The sequence below is a fragment of the Rhincodon typus genome, chromosome 25 (assembly GCF_021869965.1).
Source record: "Rhincodon typus isolate 14 chromosome 25, sRhiTyp1.1, whole genome shotgun sequence".
Classification (NCBI taxonomy): Eukaryota; Metazoa; Chordata; class Chondrichthyes; order Orectolobiformes; family Rhincodontidae; genus Rhincodon; species Rhincodon typus.
In genome coordinates, this window is record NC_063356.1 from 9,587,085 (window position 1) to 9,600,043 (window position 12,959).

Genomic DNA, 12,959 nt, shown 5'->3' on the forward strand with positions numbered 1-12,959 from the left:
TTAATGTGTTGAGCCAGTGATGCTTCTTCAGAACTCTCCTCAGATGCTGCTAGACCTGCTGATATTTTCCAGCAATTTTGTTTATGAAAAGAAAATTGTAGGGCTATGGGAAAGGAGAGGGAAGTGAAATTACTTGAGTAGCTCTCTCAGAGAGCTGGCACAAGCATAATGGGCCAAAAGGCCTTGTGTGGTGGTTGATTTTGATTCTATGTAACACAATTGGAAACGAGAGGAACTTGTGGAACTTAGTGTATAGAATGTTTGATGTAGCAGTAGACAGGCAGAAATTAACGTGAACAGCTAAAAGCATGTAGGAGCACCTCTGAACTTCCCCTCCCCCAACCATCGGGCACATACAATCTTAGTTGAGTTATGCTTCATCTACCATCGGGTCCTGGCATGTATCTTTCTTTTATTACTGCAAGCGCGTATTGGTACCATACTGGCAAGGTAACCATTAATAATGATCATCACTCACTGTGATAAGGCGCTTACCCATGAAATGAAGGAACTTTCAACTCTGTACTGTCAAAAGGAATTGGACACGCTTCATAGAATCTGGCCAAGGTTTGTTGTGATGAAACAATGAGAATGAAAGTCCAACAGGTTTTGCAGTCTTTACCAAATCACCTGGGGCGAGTTTGCAACTGAAAATTACCTCAATATTTTGCCAAGTTCTATATTTCTGTCACTCCACACCACCCATCAACACAGAATCACCATGGACAATCCTTCTCAATCAGTTGTGCTCAAAAACTTCTCACAAGGATACACTTGGCAAGAAGAGAGGAAATGTTCTGAGATAATTCTGTAAGAAAGTTTCTGAAACAACATTGAATGTTCAAATCGTGGACAGATTTAGTAGAATGTTGGAAAGCTTTAAGAAATTCCTTTTTAGTTATTCAAGGGATGTGAGTATTGTTGCCAAGGCTGGCATTTATGCCCACCCCAATTGCCCATGAGAAGATGGTAATGAGTTGCCATCACAGCAGGTCCATGTGGCCCCAGTTACCCCTCTTCCAGATGACAGTGAAGAAGTGGTGATGTATCTCCAAGGCATGATGGTGTGTGGTTTGGAGGGGAATTTGCAGGTGGTGGTGTTTGCATCCATCTTCTACCCTTATCCTTCTAAAATTTATGAGTTCAGAAGATGCTATCAAAGGACACTTAATGATTTGCTGTGGTGCATCTTGTAGCTTCCCAATGAGCACCTGTGGTGAGTAGGGTACCAGTCAAGCAATCTTAACTTTAAAGAAAAAACTGAAAGGGATGGTATTTACTTGACCATTTCAATAGAATCCTAATATAATTTTTGTAGAAAAGCAGAGTTACAAGGCAACAGAGTTCCAAGGTCCTGCCTGACCATGAGCTACCAGTCACTCTTGTAAGAGGTGGAACCTCCAAATGGAAAACAAGAGGCCGAGTCATACAGTCAAATAGGTCTACAGCACAAAGAAACAAAAACCCTTTGGCCCACTGACTTCATGCCAGTCAAAAACAAGCACCTAACTATTCTAAGTTAGAAATTCTAGTTGGGAATGGATCCTAAGTCCCTGTGTAGGACAGGTGATGTAGATATTGGTGTATAATTTGAGAAATCCCTATAAAAAATGGGGTTGACTTATACATCTGGTATAAAAGTGAACTGCCAGCATGAGTGGCTCCCATATTTGTCAGGTCTGCCATGCAGATGTATCTTAAAACACTGCATATTTTCACAACATGGTCATTATTTTCTACTTGATCCCTTGTACCTAGTTATAAGATATGTAATATGTCCATGGCTATAAAAGGAGTTGACCGATATGCCAAACATATTGCAAAAACATGATTTTTCGGGAATAAGAAAACGTGTTCCTCTAATATGTGTGGTTAATGTATATGCCTCAGTTTATGGAAATTGGAGCACCATAAGAAATAGTAACAGGATTAGACTGTTCAGCTCCTTGGGCTTCTGCTCCACCATTCAATAGGATCATGGCTAATCAATCATAGAATCCCTACAGTGTAGAAACAGGCCACTCGGCCCCACAAGTCCACACTGCCCCTCTGAAAAGCATCCCACCCTGACACATTCCCCTACCCCTGCATTTTCCCCATATATAACCCACCTAACCTAAAGATCCCTGAACATTACAGGCAATTTAAGCATGGCCAATCCACCTACCCTGCACATCTTTGGACTGTGGGAAGAAACCAGAGCACCCAGAGGAAACCCACGCAGACACAGGGAGAACATGCAAACTCCACACAGACAGTCACCCAGGGGTGGAATTGAACCCAGGTCCCTGGTACTCTGAGGCAGCAGTGCTAACCATTGAGCCACTGTGCTGCCCAATCATATCCCCAATATGACATTCCTTGTGTCCAATTTCCTGCCTTTTCCCCATTCCCCAACTGATCAAGAATCCATCTATCTTAGCCTTAAATAAGCACAAGGACTCTGCCCCCACAGTTCTCTGTGGCAAGGGGTTCCAAAGCTTCACAGCCCTCTGAGAGAAGAAATTCCTCCTCATCTTAGTATTAAATTGGTTTTATTCTGAGACGATGCCCTCTGGTCCTAGAGTCTCCCATGAGGGGAAACATCCTCTCAACACTTACCCTGTCAAAATGAGATCACCTCTCATTCTTATAAACTCCAATGTAGAGTGGGTTCCCAGCCTGTTTAGCCTTTGCTGCTATGACAAACCCTCCATACTGGGATGAACTGTCAGCAAGAATGAAGCCAAGTATGCTTGTCAAAGCATTTATTTCACAAAAAAAAACAGGCTATTTAGCCCATTGTCTCTAGGAAATGTTTATGCTCTGCTCCAACGTCCTGCCACCCTCTTCATCCAACCCAATCAACAAACTGTTCTGAGAGTCCTCTACTCGAAACATTGACTCTGCTTTCTCTCCACAGATGCTGCCAGACCTGCTGAGTTTCTCCAGCAATTTGCAACATATTGTTCTGTTCCTTCTTCCCTCATTTGTTTGCATGGGTTGCCTTAAGTGCATCATTCATGCGTCCTCAACCACCCCATCATAGTCACGACAACCAAATTTTAATCACTGTTCGGGTGAAGAAGCTTGTACTGAGTTCCCTTTTAGAGGTATTAGTGACTCTCTGTGGTATATACAGTCTCTGGTTCTGGTCTGGGCCACAAGTAGAAGAATCTTCTCCACATCCCTCCTGTTAAACTGTGCCATGCAGATAAAGTTGAGCTATGGGGGTTACTGAAGATTACAATGTTGAAAACCAGATTTTGATGACTGTATAAGAGAAATGCTATAAAGTCCAGACAACAACTTATTTCACCTTGGTGCTCAAAATAAAAGGCAAAGTTTTGTTTGAGAATGAGAACTGCCTCTATCCTTAACCCTGAAAGACAACAAATGGCTGAAAGCAAACTTGGATGAGCAGCAGATGGTGAAGAAGACAAATGGTTTGTTAGCCTTCATATTGAGAGGATACGAATACAAGAGTAGGGGTGCCTTGCTGCAATTGTACATGGCCTTGATGAGACAACACTTGGGATAGTGTGTGCAGTTTTGGTCTCCCATTCTGGCTATGGAGGGAGTGCAGTGAAGATTTACCAGACTGATTCCTGGGATGGCAGGACTGACGTATGAAGAGAGACTGGATCAGTTAGTTGTGACTATATTCACTGCAGTTTAGAAGAATGAGTGAGGGGGATCTTATAGAAACCTATAAAAGTCTAACAGGACTAGACAGAGTGAATGCAGAAAGGATGTTCCCAATGAGAGGGGTGTCCAGAACCAAGGGTCATAATCTAAGGACAAGGGGTAGACCATTTAGGACTGAGATGAGGAGAAATTTCTTCACCCAGAGAGTGGTGAATCTGTGGAAATCCTCTGCCTCAGAAAGCAGTTGAGACCAAAACAGAGAATGTTTTCAAGAAGGATTTAGATATACAGATCTTAGAGCTAAAACAATCAAATAGTGTAGGACAAAAGTAGAATGGAGGATACGGAGTTGGATGATCAGCAGGTTCAAAGGGCTGAATGGCCTACTCCTGCTCCTATTTCCTATGGTTTTAAGTGTCAGAAGTTCCTGCCAGTTGCTGAACTGTAGCCTGACTGGCAGGGATATCTATCTGGACCATGTAGGTTCGTTGCCTCCTCCCTCCTGGTTGAGGCTAGTTAACTCATTTGGGTCAGTGCTTCTGGGCCCAGTTCAAACAGAATTGCCAACAGTGCTGCTTCAGCTTGAATTAGAAAAGACCGTGATTTCCAATGACTTATGGTTTGAAGTTTCTAAATCTGTAAAGTGTTGGAAGCTGATGCAAGCATAAATAAATGTTGGAGTGATATGGTCATCTTGTCAGAATACATTTGGAGCTTGGCATAGTTAAGGATAAAGGAATTGCCAGGTGCCTGCATTTATGTTCCATCCACTGTGACCTGTAAGGTTGTCACAAAAAAAATTATTTTCAATAAGGTACTTTTTGAAGCATAGTTACTGATATAATTCAGGTAAACACGACAACTGAGGTTCAGTCTGAGGCTAAGAGAGTTCCATTCAATTGGAATTTCACACCTTTGTCCATTTGGAAATTCATCTTGGGTGCAACGTCTATTTATTTAATATTACAAATAAGTGAATAATAACAACAAAAAATAATTTATTACCCTACCACCAAAGTCTAACTGTTTATTCCAAAGCAACAAAGTAATAGTCAGTAGGTGCATACCCTCATCCAATCATCAAGTTCCTGTGAAGGTCAGGGTACGAACAAGTTCACAGAACAATTTGTCCTGCTTCTCATGGATTGTAGCCTTCTTCTTAAACACATGCAATAGTTACACTGATGGTGGGAGTGATTCTCATAGTTCATGAAACTCTTCTGTCAAAATTCTCCGAGTAGATTTGGTCAGGAATGATCCCTTTGCCAAATACCCTTCCGGCCTAGTGCAGTATTCAAAAGGGATAGCACTGCACAGGAATGTGGGAGCTGAGGTAGGCCATTCAGCCCCTCGAGCCTGTTATAGAGCTATAGAGTCAGAGAGTTATATAGCATGGAAACAGACATGCCGAATTAATCTAGTCCCATTTGCCTGCATTTAGCCCATATCCCTCTAAACCCTTCCTATTCATGTACCCATCCAGATGCCTTTTAAATTTTGTATTTGTACCCACCTCCTCTGGCAGCTCATTCCATACACACACCACCCTCTGTGTCAAAACGTGCCCTTCAGGTCCCTTTTAAATCTTTCCCATCTCACCTTAAAACTATGCCCTCTAGTTTTGGACACCCCGACCCTGGGAAAAAGACCTTGTCTATTTACCCTATCCATACCCCTTATGACTTCATGAGCCTCTATAAAGTCACCCCTCAGCTTCGAACACTCCAGAGGAATAAAGCCCCAGCCTATTCAGCCTCTCCCTGTAGCTCAAACTATCTAATCCCGCAAACATTCTTGTACATTTTTTCTGAACTCTCTCAAGTTTAACAACATGCTTTCTATAATGGGGGACAAGAAATGAATGCAATATTCTAAAAATGGACTCACTAATGTCCTGTACAGCCACAACATGCCATCCCAATTCCTATACTCAATGCACTGCCCAATGAAGGCAGGCATGCCAGATGCCTTCTTCACCACCCTGTCAATCTGCAACTCCACTTTCAAGGAAATATGAACCTCCACCCCTAGATATCTTTATTCAACAACTCCCTAAGACCCTACATTTAACTGTTTAGGTCGTGCCCTGATTTGCCTTACCGAAATGTAATACCTCACATTTATCTAGATTAAACTCCATGTGCCCCTCCTCAGCTCATCAGCCTATCTGATCAAGGTCCTGTTGTACTCTGAAATAACCTTCTTCAATGCCCACTTCACCACCAATTTTGGTATCACCTGCAAACTTACTAACCATATCTCCTATATTCACATCCAAATCATTTATATAAATTATGAAAAGCAGTGAACCCAGTACAGATCCTTGCGGCACACCACTGGTCACAGTCCTCCCATCGAAAATCAACCTCCACCACCACGTTCTGTCTCCTGCCTTCGAGCCAATTTTATTTCCAATTGACTAGCTCCTCCTGGATCCCATGCAGTCCACCATGCAGAACATGGTTGAACGCCTTACTTAAATCCATATAGATAATGGTTACCACTCTGCCTTCATCAATCTTCCTTGTCACCTCTTCAAAAAACTCAGTCAAGTTCATGAGACACTATTTGCCATGCACAAAGCCATGTTGACTACCCCTAATAAGTCCTTGCCTTTCCAAATACGTGTAAATCCTGCCCCTCAGAATCCCCTCCAACAACTTGCCCACCACCGACGTCAGGGTCACCGGTTTACAGTTCGCCGGCTTTTCCTTACAGCCTTCCTTAAATAATAAATAAATAAAATAAAATAAATAAACGTTAGCCATCCTCCAGTCTTCTGGCATCTCACTCATGGCTGTTGATAATACAAATATGTCAGCAAGGGGCCCAGCAATCTTTTCCCTAGCGTCGCACAAAGCTCTGGGATACACTTGATCAGATCCTGGGGACTTATCCATCTTTATGCGTTTTAAGACCTCCAGCACCTCCTCTTCTGTAATATGCTCTCTTTTTAAAACATCGCTATTTATTTCCCCAAGTTCCCTACTTCCACATCCTTCTCCACAATAAGTATTGAAGCATAATATTCATTTAGTATCTTCCCCCATCTCCTATGATTCACACATGGATGGTCTCTTTGATTTTCAAGGGCCCTATTCCCTCCCTAGTTATCTTTTGCCCTTAATGTATTTGTAGAAACCCTTTGGATTTTCCTTAACTCTATTTGCCAAAGCTATCTCACGTCCCCTTTTCTCTCTTCTGATTTCCCTCTTAAGTATTCTGCTACAGCCTTTATACTCTTCTAGGGATTCATTCGATCGCAATGATCTATTCCTGGCATATGCTTCCTTCTTTTTCTTGACCAGAGCCTCAATTTCCCTAAGCATTCCCTACACCTACCAGCCTTGCCCTTCACACTGACATGAACATACTGTCCCTGAACTCGTCTCATTTTCTGCCATTCATTGAAATCATGGCTGATTTGTGGCCTAACTTTATATACCTGTCTGTGGCCTGTATCGCTTGGTACCCTTGTTTAACAAAAAAAAATCTATCTCAGAAAGAGGTGGCATGGTGGCTCAGTGGTTAGCACTGCTGCCTCACAGCACCAGAACCCAGGATCAATTCCACCCTCGGGTGACTGTCTGTGTGGAGTTTGAACATTCTCCCAGTGTCTGCATGGGTTTCTTCTGGGTGCTCTGGTTTCCTACCACAGTCTAAAGATGTGCAGGCTAGGTGGATTGGCCATGCTAAATTGCCTGTAGTGTTCAGGGATGTGTCAATTAGGTGGGGTATAGGGGGATGGGTCTGGGTGGGATGCTCTGAGGGGTGGTGTGGACTTGTAGGGCCGAAGGACCTGTTTCCATACTGTAGGGATTCTATGAACTTATCAAAAGTTTATACCAGTTTTGAATACTTTGTATCTTTTTCCCAGAACGATTGCAGCTGCTAAAACTTACAGGATGGAGGATTGATTGCCCATTGGTTGTTCTCCTATTATCAGCTTACTGAAAGTTCAGATGACAGAATCTCAGTTGAAAGAATTAAATAGATATTCCTTGAAGCTTTCTGGAAGCTATCTGTATTGACTGGTGTCTTCAGAAACCAAGCAAGATACAATCCCATGTGCCTGTGATATCACAGATCAAGGAAACTATCAAGTGAACTGGCCAGTTACATCTCCTGTATTTTTCTTTTGATTTATCACATAATTATGTCTGTTTGCCTATCTGTCTTTATGGGAGTTGAGGGTGTTGGGGGGTGTGCACAAGAAGATTGGGTTTAAAGCATAGATATTGATTAGATGACTTTGTTGTTTACCTTTGCTCTGGTAAAGCTACTGCACTGTTAATAAATTATTCATTCTTTTGTTTAAGCCATGAACTTGGTGTCTGGTATTGGTTATTCACCAAGTCTGGAACTGATTATTTAAAAAGTCTGGTTGGAGACAATTTTGAGGGTCATTGAGTATTTTAATTTTACTGTGTTGCAACTGAGGGATGGAAGTGCTGACATTATTTGGCTGTCTGTCTCAGTGTTGCAACAGTACAGTCAGACTGTACTGTGCCAATACAGGCATGATGATCCAAATGACCTCCTTCTCACTGTAACAATTCTGTGTGTGAAATAGATTTATAAGTGTTTTTTTCTGCTTAATCTTGGTGTGACAAGATGTGCCTTTAAGAAGGATTTATTCTGTCCTGTTTCTCTTGAAAACAGCTTTGTAACCCTGGTGCCAAGACATCTGCTTCAGTGAAAGCAGAGTAAATAGCTTTTTTTAAATTTTAAATTGGACAAAAAAAAAAGCGAGAGTGGGTGGAGTCAGGCTCACACAGGACCCAGCATTTTAGTTTTGCTTTCTGTTGTTGAAGTTGGTTTTTTTTGGAGTTGAAGCTGCTAGATGCAGCCTTCTCTCTGCTGCTGCAAAAAGCTTGAGTTCTGTCTCTGCTGCTAGATTCATTCTGTCAGTATTCCCTGTCCTGGACTGGAGGAGATAGCAAGTGAGAGAAATCTGTTTTGCTGAATTTGCCTTTGCTAAGGGTGTGTTTGTGGGGAGCTGCTATATTGGAACAGTTGATGAGTAGTAGTTAAACAATATATATTTTTATTGAGTCTTTTAATAGAGTTAATGCCAGTTCTTTTCTTGTTTGTATATTAACTGTGCTGTAAGAATAAAGTGTGTTTTGCTTAAAGCCTAGCAGTTTGACCAATTGAATCACATCTGGAACACAGTGCCTTACTCTTGCCTTTAAATAAAATAAAGATTAGGGCCTAGACTATCTCCTTGGTATGTTTTGAGGTGGTTTGGTCTGGTCCATAATACAGGTGAGTGGCACTATGCAGCACCTGCACATTGGGAGGACTGAGGTGAGACTGTTTTACTTTGGTGAATGCTGTGTGGGAGGGGATGGGGAGGGGGCAGGGGATTATGGTCATCCTGTGGTGTGATCATTAGGGTTCGGCCTATTACAGAATTGGTATCACTTGCTTTCTCACATTACCCTCACCGACTGACTCCTATGGATGCCGCTCACTTCCGTTTTCAGTATGTTGTCTCCATGGGAACTTGGCAGTTGCTATGGTCACTAAAGGAGCTTGTACATTCATCAGCTATGGAAGGAAATGAAAAGCTGTTAATTGTGTATGAGCAGTGATTCCATTAGTTGAGCGAAGTAGGTGACATAAGTTTGCAAACTAACTCTTTTTAATATCTTTATACAAAATTCAGGTGCTCTTCAAGTATAGTCATCATTGCCAGTAATTTCAGGATGGCCACATAAACACACGTGTACACTTAAGCAAGAACAAATATAAAAGCATAGAATAGTGCAACAGGAGTAAGCCACCCCATCCTTTAATACAAGTGAATCATAACAACAAAAGCAATTAGTTATCCAGTACCAAAGTCAAACTTTTATTAAACTTAGGCAAAGCAATGAAATAATCAGTCAGTGAGACCCATCATTAGAACATAGAACATAGAACATTACAGCGCAGTACAGGCCCTTCGGCCCTCGATGTTGCGCCGATCTGTGAAACCAATCTGAAGCCCATCTAACCTAAACTATTCCATTATCATCCATATGTTTATCCAATGACCATTTAAATGCCCTTAAAGTTGGCGAGTCTACTACTTTTGCAGGAAGGGCATTCCACGCCCTTACTACTCTCTGAGTAAAGAACCTACCTCTGACATCTGTCCTATATCTATCACCCCTCAATTTAAAGCTATGTTCCCTCGTGCTAGCCATCACCATCCGAGGAAAAAGGCTCCCATCTCCTCATTCATCGAGTTCCTGCTAACAGCAGGGTTCAAGCAAGTTCAAGGAACAATTTGTTCTGCATCCAAATCCAACATTCAGTATCATCATGACTGAGCATCCAGCTCAGCTCCTGCTTTCTCCCCATGTCCTTTGATACATTTAGCCTTAAGAACTATACCTAACTCCTTCTCAAAATCATTTAATGTTTTCACTTTTTGGTTCGGCTTGGCCAAACAAATGTGAATGAACACGCACGCACAAACACAGTCACTCAGACATCTCTGAACATGTACATCTGGTCAAAGGTTATTGGGGGAAGGATAGAGTGTGGGGTTGCTGCCAAAAGCAGATCAGCTATGATCTCATTGAATAGTGGAGCAGGTTCAGGGGACTGAATGGCCTACTCTTGCCCTAATTGGGCCTAATTGCACTAATTCCATTCTGAAGAAAGGCCACTGAACCCAAAATGTTAGGTATGCTTTCTCTCCACAGATGCTGCCATACCTGCTGGGTTTTTCTAGCAATCTCAGTTTTTGTTCCTGCCCTAATTGTCATGTTTGTAACTATGCTGCAGAGATATGAGCAGAAATATACAGACATGAAGTAACACATAAATATACACTTACTACACACTGAAAAACTCATAAACATGCACATATAGACACACACATAAACGCACACAGACACGCAGACACATAGACATGCACGCACACATAAACATCAATACTCACATAAGCGTGAACTGCTCACATAAATACAAGCACACACACTTACATATGTACACCCATCTATTCTAATCTCCATCGGTGACTGCGATGGTGAATGTCCTTTGAAAGATTTTGTTGCTTTATTTAATTGTCTGTGCAACACGAGCAAGTATTAGTTGTGACGTTATGCTTCTGTCTCAGGAATGAGAGTTAAACACAAGCTCTTGTGACTGAAGAGCCACAGGCAAGAATGGCGATACAGCTGGCAACCATAAATGTAAATAGCGTGTACAGATTATATATAGAAAAAGATACTTCAAGGCTTCTCCAGCAATTGTTTTCATTGCTTGAGGGATCTGTTCATGCTTGACCTGGTGCAGATTTCAGATGATCATAATAATATAACAGGAACATTATTTACTCATGTCCCAATCTATGCCTCACTTGATTGCTGTCACATCCAAAGGGTTGTTAAATTGTAATGCTTATTTATCTAGCGTTGCAGCACGAGCTGTGTCTGATTGTCGTACAATGGCTGGTTGATCTGAAAATAGCTATTACAAAGGAACAGTGTTTAATATTTTATTTTGAAGTTTCATTTCCAACATGAAACTTTCATAAACAGATCATGGGACAGCAAGAGCGGGTTCCTAGTTAATATTTTGAGTTTGGTATGACTCTTCTTTTGAAGAAAAATATTCAAGACTTAAAACATTAACTCTTTCTCTGCTATCAGACCCGTTTATAGAATTCCTATAGTGTGGAAGCAGGCCATTTGGCCCATCGAATCCACACTAACCCTCTGATGAGCATCTCCCCAGACCCACCTCCACCATCCTATTCCCTGTAACCCTGCATTCCTCATGGCTAATCCATCTAGCCTACACATCCCTAGACAATTTAACATGGCCAATGCACCTAACTTGCACATCTTTGGACTGTGGGAGGAAACCCAAGCACCAGAGGAAACCCATGCAGATGCAGGGTGAATGTGCAAACTCCACACAGTCACCCAAGGCTGGGATCAAACCCAGGTCCCTGGCGCTGTGAGGCAGCAGTGCTAACCACTGAGCCACTGTGCTGTTCTCTAGCATTCTCTGTGTTTTCTCCTTTTCAGATGTCCAGCATCCCCGGGACTTTTACCTTTATTTGAGAACGGATTCTTACTGCCTTAACAGACTTTCAGAAGTGGGGATCAAAAGTTGACACACTTGGTGATTTTTAGTCTCCCACTTGTGTGGCCTTACCAGAGGTGAGCAAATTATAAGGTACAGAGGTAGATGGTTCTAAAGGGGTGAATTTTCATAATAGATTCTACTGTTGTCAGTTCGTGGATGGCGCTCTACACCAGTTTTTGAAGGGAGCACATGGATTTGTACCAACTGCCAAAGGTCTGATCTAATGTATTTGTAGTTATTGCTATTGTAAGGTAAGCCTCTTGTAATCACAAATAGTGCCTCTTCTATAGATACTGTTCAGTGGTGTATCCTCTGTCTCTAATTTGGAGGTCAGTTAGCTCAGTTAGCTGGATGGCTGGTGAGGGATACCAACAACATGGATTCAATTCCTGCATTGACTGAGGTTACTGTGAAGAGTTCTCCTTCTCACTCTCTCCCCTCACCTGAGGCATGGTAATCCTCAAGTTAAACAACAGGTGATCTCTCCCTCTGATGAGAGGGCAGCCCTCTGGTCTGGTAGGACTTTGGTGACTTGAACATTTAACACTAATCACTTGAATAGGCCCAAGACAAGGGTGGTTTAGTAGCAGTGAACTACCTCAAACAGCACTTACCCACATTACTGATAGAAGTGGGAATTGCCTCAAGGCACTGGAGTGTTAGTTCTGGAAGACATCACAGAAGGCAATGGAGCTGGGCTGATGTCAATATCTGTTTCATAATAAATTTCTTTATTCATTCACAAGATGTGGGCATCACTGGCCAGGCCAGCATTTATTGCCCATCCCTAATTGCCCAGGTGACAAGGACCAACCATATTGATGTGGGTCTGAAGTCACACGTAGACCAGATCAGGTAAGGACTGTTCTTTCCCTCCCTAAAGGGCATTACTGAAACCAGGTGAGTTTTCCATTAATGGTTTCATGGACATCATTTGACTATTAATTCCAGACATTTATTGAATTCAAATTTCACCATCTGCAGTGGCGGGATTCAAACCTGTACCTCCCCAGAACATGACCTGGGTCTCTGGATATAAATGTTTTAGTTTTATTTATTTATTTATTAGATTTTATCAATATTGTATGAATTTCAAATGACAATTCTCTGATTATGTGGCCTGACTCACGTCTCAATGGAGACTATCACTTAGAAGTGCTTTATTGGCTGGGGCTGGTTTGTGGATGTCCTGAGACTATCAAGGGAACTATTTTTAGCCTTGTTTCCCCTTGTGAAGAAGT